General features: G+C 35.1%; 1 pseudogene; it reads right to left on the reverse strand.

Annotated features, from left to right (window-relative positions):
• Positions 1–6,853: 6,853 nt before the first annotated feature.
• On the reverse strand, positions 6,854–8,807 carry LOC140670691 (uncharacterized; annotated as a pseudogene).
• Between the last annotated feature and the right edge of the window lie 331 nt (positions 8,808–9,138).

The raw sequence follows: 9,138 nt of genomic DNA on the forward strand, positions 1-9,138 counted from the left end.
TGCCGCCCGAAGACGGCGAGCACGTGCTACCTCGCCCTTGCAGGCATACGCTACATAGTTACCCACTGTCCTGCATCCCTCCCCCTCGTGGGCACACCTTGACGTGGTGAGGGGGCTCTAGTAACCGAAAGGTGAAGCCAACGTGCCCAGACAGCATTGCCACGAGCCGGTGTCAGCTTGCTGAACGAATGGCTCCTATGTGGCAAGCGCACTTCGTGCGTTGTTTGGACGGTCGACGGCCGCCCCCCCCCCCCTTTTTTTTTTTTTTTTTTTTTCCCTTCCCAATTTTATGCGGGTGCTCCCGCGGGATGAGGGTGCGGAGCGGTGGGTGCCCCTGCCGTGAAACGTCCCTCAGTGGGGAAAAGTGGGAGCCGGTCGGGACCCTCGCCCGAAGGACTGGATGGGTGACTCAGTCACCCGCCGGGCCAGAGGCGGGGACCACCCCGATCCCAGTGACTCCCACGTGTGAGTGAGATTAATAATTTATTTATTTTCAGGATTCTTATTTTCAGGTACTATCGGGTTAACGTCTAAAGACTAAGGTGTTAGGAACCGTGCCTAGGGTCTGCATGATCGCGTAGACGTAAAATGTCGCGGTTGCGAACGGTCCGTCCCGGGATACCTTCCGTCCTCCCGGTGTATCTAGGCTTGGCGGCGTAAAGGTCGCTCGACCACCCCTTCCACCATACTCGTGGGAACAGTTATGGCGTATAAAAATAAAATCTTCGACGTGGTGAGGAGGAGTGCCCGCCTGGCCGACCGCTTCCGGTCTGGCGCGGCCGCGAGTAGGGAAGCGCGGGGTGTCTTCGTCGTTGAGTCGCGGGTCTGCTCGACCGCGTGCTCGGTGGCGGCCTCCGTTTCCTCGAGAGCGCCTCATAGAGCTGTGCGCGGGCGGGCCCGTGACACAATACGCGATGGCGCACAGCCCCGAGATTGCGGCCTTCCTGCCGCTAGAACCGCGTTAGTGAATCGCGAAGCAACCGGGATTAGATCCGCGTACGTCGTATTAGAGCGTTGTTTCATTACTACGATTAGGTCGGCGTCGGTCAATTTAGCGCGAGAATCGGAGACCGGCGTCAAACAAATAGCGCGCGAGATAGAAAAGCCCGCGATTAGGCCCGCGATTAGACCCGCGCTTAGATCCGCGAACATTGCGACAACGGTGCGAAAGACGGTTAGATTCGCGGACCCAACCCCACCCCACACAGCGAGTGGCCCGGCGCCACAGGAATTAGGTAGGATAAGCTCTAGCTTAGGTAGTGCGTCCACGGGTGTTAGGATGCTGCAGCTGAACATGCGACGTTCGGCTGTAGTAACGGGTGAGGTACGTCAACTCGTAGTCGAAAAGCGACTTGACGTTTTATTATTGCAGGAACCACACGTCGGGAAGCAGGGTTCGGGTTACACGATCGTAGGATTAGGCATAGGGACGAGGGTTGCCGCAGTGCGCTCACAACGTCCGTGGGCAGCAGTGGTAATCTGCAATCCCAATTTCGATACGGTTTTCATCTCGCAGCTTAGCACTACGCATTGTGTCTGCGTGGAAGTGCGGGCCCCCAGCTTCTCCTTCTACGTTGTCTCGTGCTACTTCCAGTAACAGCGACGAGATTGAGAAGCACCTCAGCCACCTCGAAGAAGCTTCTTCTTAATCTAATAAACCGATACTCGATTACCATTTCAGTTGAAGCAAGTGATTATAAAGAAATCGCTTGAGTATAATCGCGAGAGCTTCCTCGAAATATAACAATGGATACTTGATTATAAAGTTCGCATCATCTTATCGAAATTAAGATATCGAAGAACTCACTCGGTTTCAATAACTCCAGAGGAGGAGACTTCCCTCTCCAAACCAAAGTTCAACTTCATACGAACAAGATCAACCAACCTGAAGGAACTTGGGCCCTTCTGATGACTAGTGGAAGGAGAGATTGAGAGTGGGGACGAACCTCAGGAGTCAGTCGAGCGTGTGGACTGCTAGTCAGTCGTAATTCAGGAGTCGTGAAGAAGTCGTCCTAAGAATCTCTGAGTCTTTGTTCGCTGCGTCCTAGAATAAAATTCAACTTAGTTTTTCCGACTACTACTTTGTGCCGTCGAGGTAGAGTCTTTTAATACTTTAAGATTTTTTACTTCGCGATTCATTTTAAATTAAACTTAGATTTAACACTATATTACTATTCATACTTTTAATCTCGGTACAGTGCGGATGTACCTTTCGTTTTAATTAATAGATTCCTGTACATTATTATAGCAATCTATATACTTGCAATTTTTCTAAAATTATTTTGATATTTGAAATATATTAGTTTATTCTTGCATTATTATAAGTGAATTGTTATATCCAGTGTTCCTACATTCCAGAGCCAACATTTACTATAAACAATTAGATATTATACAAATTATTAACAAATATTGACTAAATATCAACGATATTAGAATTTTCATCATTTATTCTATCTGAATAAAGCAATAGCGAGTCCCGAGCCTGGGAAAGAGCAAGCTGACGTGCCCCTCGTTACAGTTCAGGCAGAGCTGAGACTTAGTCGATGAGCTGTCTGGGCGTCGTTTAATCCAGATTATTAACAAATATTAATTTAGCAAAATCAAAAATAAATTTACGATATAATTTATAGTAGATGCCTGGTACTCGCCGCGCCGGTAAAAAGTACAAACAGTTATGCGCCGCTTTACGCCGACAATAATAAATTCAAAAACAAATTAACAATTTCAATCAAATAACTGAAAATAGTGAAGAACTTACAGTAGATATACCAAATAATCAAAGGATTGTTGTTGAACTCTTCGAGTGGCCGCGGGCTTTAGAGCCAGTCGAAATTCCCAGCACCCGAAGAACCTTCGAGTTCATTGGATGGCCTGGACCACTGGCGCAGATCGAATTATTTCTTTCTGAGATCTTTGTCGCAGACATCCCCGAAGGTGATCCACGGAGAACAGCACGCAAGAAGACAGGAAAATTCGCAATAATAAAATATTATTAAAGTAAGTCACACTTACGGATATACATATATATATATATATATAAATATATATAGGTATGTACATAAAGAAAATATTTTAATGAAATTATATACATAATTGAAAAAAAAAGGAAAAAGAGAAATCAGAATTAAAATAACTAATAGAATAATAAATATTTCTATTATATTTCTCTCGTATTGCAATATCATTGAAAATAATTCAATTAAATATATAATCCTTGCAATAATTTAATTTAACTAATAATCTTAAAGTCTTAATAAATAATAATAAATATATATATATTTTTAAAAACAATATATACTACTTTATGTCGCTTAATATTATTTTAATTGAACATTATTTTAATTGCACGTTAGTAATCATATTACTACTTTATCCTTATATCATTAAAATTATTATAAATAAAATTTAGAAATTTTTTCCAATTGCTTTCACTATATTAAAGCATTTTCTCTATCATTTAACAATATTATCTCAAATATAGAATACGTAAAACTTCATTATATATATATATATATATATATATATATATATATATATATATAAATAATATAATAAATAAAAACATAGTAATAGTAATACATTTGCAAGTACATTTATATTACTGTTCATATAATAAACTGTTCCATCCTTAGCTCTCAGATATAACTCACAAAAAAAAGAAGAAAAAAAATCACTTTTTATTATATATATATATATATATATATATATATATATATATATATATATATTACTAAAATAATTAACTATAGCAATAGATTTTCATAATGAGGCTTTTGAGATAAATAAAGTATTAATAAAAATCTTTCCAAGACATATGTATAAGCATTTATGAAAATAATAAATTTTATTTTTATCTATAAATTAATATTAAATTATTAATTATTGATTTTCATAATTATAATAGAGAATAAATAAATAGAAAGAGAATAAATAAATAGAAATATATATATAAATAGGAAGATCCACGATACTTATCTTAATAAATGATGTGAGCAAATAAGGAGCATCCTTCTTATACTATCACTTCCCTTTTCCATCGGAGACGGTGACTTTTTAAATAAATAATAGCGCCGGCCTCTAATGAACCATATTCCAGTGTAAATTTATTTATTTGGATGTCACTTTCCCTCGTAATATTAAATCTGCAAAAATATATATATTTTATTTAATATATATATATATATATATATATATATATATATATATATATATATATATATATCTATTTATAAGGATAACCTTAACAATAATAATAATAATTACTTTATTACAAAATAAGGAAATCCATTCAAAGTATTCATGAATCACAAAATCTCCTATATAATTAAAATAACCAATTCTCTCATACTCATTACTATATAACTTGTCCAAAATTATATATTAATTCATATCAAATTAATTAACAAATTATATTGAGATAATTTTATCCTCTTCAAGAACAATAAATATAACCAATAAATATAATAATTATCAATATTTATTATACTCTCAACTTTATATACCCTTTAGTAATATTTTTTCACTAGACTCAATTACGAACACACCTATACATACATAAAATCTATATATATATATATATATATATATATATATATATATATATATATAATAAAATTGTCATTTTCACATTAATTATAAGTCTTATTAAATAAAATATCAGTTTTACTAAATATAAAACATCATAATGAAGTTCTAAATTTCACCATAACAATTAGTACAGTTAATCTACCTTCATATAATTCATTAATACAGGCGACAATAATTGTTTAAATAATAAAATTTATATTCCATTTAAAACTATTAATCGTATATCTTACCTCCTTATTTGAAGATTCATAAATTACTGCCGATTTCTTTGTTAAAATAATAAATACTTCTGACAACATCTTAAATTATATGTTCCTCCATAAGCCATAGACTATATAACTTTATAGATTTACCACTCTTACACCATTTTACATTGAGAAATCAAATTTAGTCCACCAATTAAACTCGACCTGAAGAACCAGAAAATAAATATTAAAATTCTATGTATACCCATTAACACATATATATACTCACTTATACATATACATACCTATTTATCGAAAACGACCTTTTAGATTTTAATTTATAAAAATATATAAACAATCAATTTTAACTTTATTGTTATGTTCCAACAAAGGTAGATACTCCATAGCAGAAATTCCATTATCACAAGATCCTTCATAACAATAAAATAAAAAGAAAATTGACAGGAAACTTGGTGTCCTGAAAGGCACCCTTGGACATATGTATACATATATACATATATGTCCAGCGGCAGTTTTCGGGACATTCACAGGGACGCATAATAAAAAACCTCTCACCTCCCAAAAAACAGAAAATAAAGGTACCATATTTGGACACCCCTAACAACAACCCCCGAACTAAATTTTCATCCCCTTTTTCGCAATTTATAATAAAACTGAGTCAATTTGTTTATAAATAAATAATCAATTGACGTACTAAGATAATAATTTTAATATATAATTGCATATTAGAGTAATTATATATATTAAAACCCTCCATACACATATACTTATAAGTAATCCGTTTGTTAATTAACAATAATTTATAAACAATACCTTATCTTTCTCATCGAAAATTTAGTCAAGTCATTATAATTAGACTCTTTTATAATTACAAAAAATTATTTTTCCAACATAAGTTAATTTACAAGTTACTTGTAAAATTAAATAATAACGAATCTATTGGAGATACAAAATTAGAATTTTTCTCAGTTATTCTATTCTACTTGTAAATTAATAATCTCCAACCAAAATTTTTTTTCTAATGATTAATTAACAATAACGTTATATAATAACAATAAAAAAAAACACAAAAATTTATTACAAAATAAATAAATAATTAACAAAATTTCTAATTTGCTTGAAACTTTGAGGATACACTTTTTAACTAATTTTACACATTTTGGCCGCCATTTTTGATTTTTTGGACTTAATGATACCAAATACCTTTAAAAATTCTTATTAGTACTAAACTAAGATTTATGCAAAACTTTGATTAAATTAAGACAACTTTAGAATTTTACTATTCAATAGATCACAGTTTTGCACCTGTAAAAGTACAAATTTAACTCGTCTATTTTATGCAGTATTTCCTGTAGATCTTATAACCAAATTTTCGTAAACTCATCCCTAATCGGTTCCGAAATACTTCTATTTGTTTATAAGACGTCAGCCATCTTGTTCTTACTGGTCCATCCTAGGAAGACCGGACCAATTCCATTATAAAGGACTTGAACTGACGATAATCTGTCCTCAATCTCGACTCTCCAAATCACTCCCTATAATAATTAATTAAATGAATTAATTATAAAAGTTATAAAATTTCTTAAGTAATAAGTTAGGATAATACTTAATAGTCATTATTGAATAATAGAGACAAAATCCTACTTTAAAGCCACCCTATATACATATCTTATATACCGGGTGTCTAAAAATCATTGATCATAGAAATTTAAAATTTAAATATCTACAATATACTCAATACGTGCACTCAATAAACATAAAACTTTTTATCTCTATCTCTCTATATTAGTCTCAAATAAATTAATAATTAATGAAACCACAAGCAACCGACGCTGAAATACAACAGAATACTTCTCAAGAACCTGACACCATAATAGAAATACTAATACAATTTTTGGAAGAAAATAAAGAAAACATTATTTATAATTGAGACGATATTATTATTGAACTAATGAACCAAGCCTCAATTGTAGTGGTTCCCGATCAGTAAAAAAAAAAAATCTCCCGATTATCAAAAGGGTCAAGTCTTAGCTCTCGACGGTTCCCTGGGTATAGCCGGTTTAAACAGGTTGCCCTAAAAAACTAAATAGAGAGCAACCTTGGTATTGACACCGAGGTGGACAATAACAGTGGATCGCGAAACGTGACATGGGATTCATTGGCTCCAAGGGAGATTGATCTTCTTCTGGCTCTATTCCTCGTTGATTCACGGGTCCTCGTGCTAAGTAAAGTAAGAGGTGTGTGAGAGAGCTCCATACGGTGCCTAGCAAGTGCAGACTGCATCCGTACACGGCGTGAAGGGCGTATCCATGGATTGCTGTGTCAATAGTCAATTTAATGAGTCGTATAATTAGAAATACTCCAAGAATTCCGGCCGTTGCTGATCCGAAGGTTACAAATCCGTCCCAAATTCTTGAGACAGTATTCGAAGCTATTTTCTGGAGTAATTCCTCATCTAGCAGACTGTATATGGAGACTTCTCCGGGTACGACAGCTTGTCCTGTCATCCCACAGGCTATGAGATTTAGAAATGCCGGTTTCTTTGCAGGAAACATAATATGATCTCGTAATTTTTCTATAACTGTTTCAGTATATAATTCCACTAATGGCTAATGGACCCGGGGTGAGATATTTCCAACTCAAAGAGGTCATCGGATGTAATCGTTGTGGAGGTAATTGTATGACTTGTGGATCAGGGGTGAGCTGGATCCATGTATCATCTATACGGTAGAGTGTTGGTAGTTCAAAGCTACTTTCCTTTTGAGTTCCGAATTTGGTGAGTATCCTTGATTTTGGCGTTAGAAATAGTGAAGCGTTTTTTATTGTTACAAGGAGCTCTGCGTAGCATTCTTCTGTTCTACGGATTATAGCGTCAACGGGAATACATTTTATTACATGAATTGCTTCTCCTGCAGTGACAGCCATGTATCCTGGTCCTTTCATTAATCGATAGGCTAATTCGTCAGGCTGTAATGTGGCAAATGATAAGGTGTTAGTTATTACTTTTTCCAGTTCGCATTTCTGTTGAATGACATTGTGGTAAAGAGATGTCGTATGTGTTTCTCTACATATACAAACTTCGAGTTCATATATGCAAAAATATCAAGATTGTCAATTGGGATTGTTCCTCTTTCGGCGAAAGCGTCTCCCTTTTTAGTTTCCAGTATAAAGAGTTTGGGGTGCTCTGTACGAAAAAGTGTGTATCCGCACAGTGGCTGTTCTTGCGTTCTTGTCAGAGCGAAAATTATGTCTTGTGTTGTCAGGCTGTATACAATAGGTGATTTTCCTTCGCTGGTATCGTCCGTGGTTTTGATAGCAGGTCCTTTATATAGAACGTCGTATTGATGAAAATTACATGAAGAGGTAGGCATCGGTTCCCAATAGGTATATCCATCCTCTGAATCGATGCAAAATCTTTCACTGAGTGTACAAATGGTTCCTGATTTTAGCATTATTTTTCCAGTATTTAGTTTCACGGGGACATAGGCTGATTTCAAAGATTATTCTGGCAACAGCTTGCACGACAACGTCGTCCCATGTTCCATAATGGTCGGAATACTGCGTGCCTTTGCATTTCCCATCGTTGCTTACGCTTCCAGCCATAGTGATGCTGTAGGAGGCGGTTTGGTTGACTCGGATGCCGTCGATTAAAACTCTTGTTCCTAACGAAAGAATACCATCGCGAAACATTCGTTTGCACTGTGAGTGTCCGGTTTCATGTGTATAGTCAGCACGTCCGTTATGCACGATGGAAACATGTGAATGCATGCCACAATAATATATAGTTCTTGAAATTTCAACCTTACATTGTATTATATACGCATGATTATAGTCAGATAATTGAAGGAGTTGGATATAAGTATCCGTAGAGTTTGATGTTTTATGTGGAATATTGCATTCTCCCACATCCAACAATGAAACCGATGTAATATTTAAATGTCGCCCTCTGCAATCAAAACCGAGAAGGGCGAGGGAGGTTTGCGCAGTGAATAATAATACTAAATGATATGTCATTTCTGTAAGTAAGCAGATACAATTTATTATTTATACCTGTATATTTGTATGAATATAATATATATATATTTTTATTTTATTTCATGGGATTTCCATATTATTTGTTGGTTCAGACATCAATAGTATCCTTACTTCTGTATTATCGCAATCATATAACAACTCGTCTACATTATTTAGATCTAATTCTCTTTCTCTGAGTACGCAACATATTGCTAAATAATGCATGAAGTAAATTGAACATTTTTTTACAGAAGTATAGGTAATTATATCCTTTCCGCAAATATAACATCTTTCTTCTCGAAAAATACCACTATACATGCCGTGGAATTGT

Source organism: Anoplolepis gracilipes, chromosome 10, assembly GCF_047496725.1.
Source record: "Anoplolepis gracilipes chromosome 10, ASM4749672v1, whole genome shotgun sequence".
NCBI classification, from domain to species: Eukaryota; Metazoa; Arthropoda; class Insecta; order Hymenoptera; family Formicidae; genus Anoplolepis; species Anoplolepis gracilipes.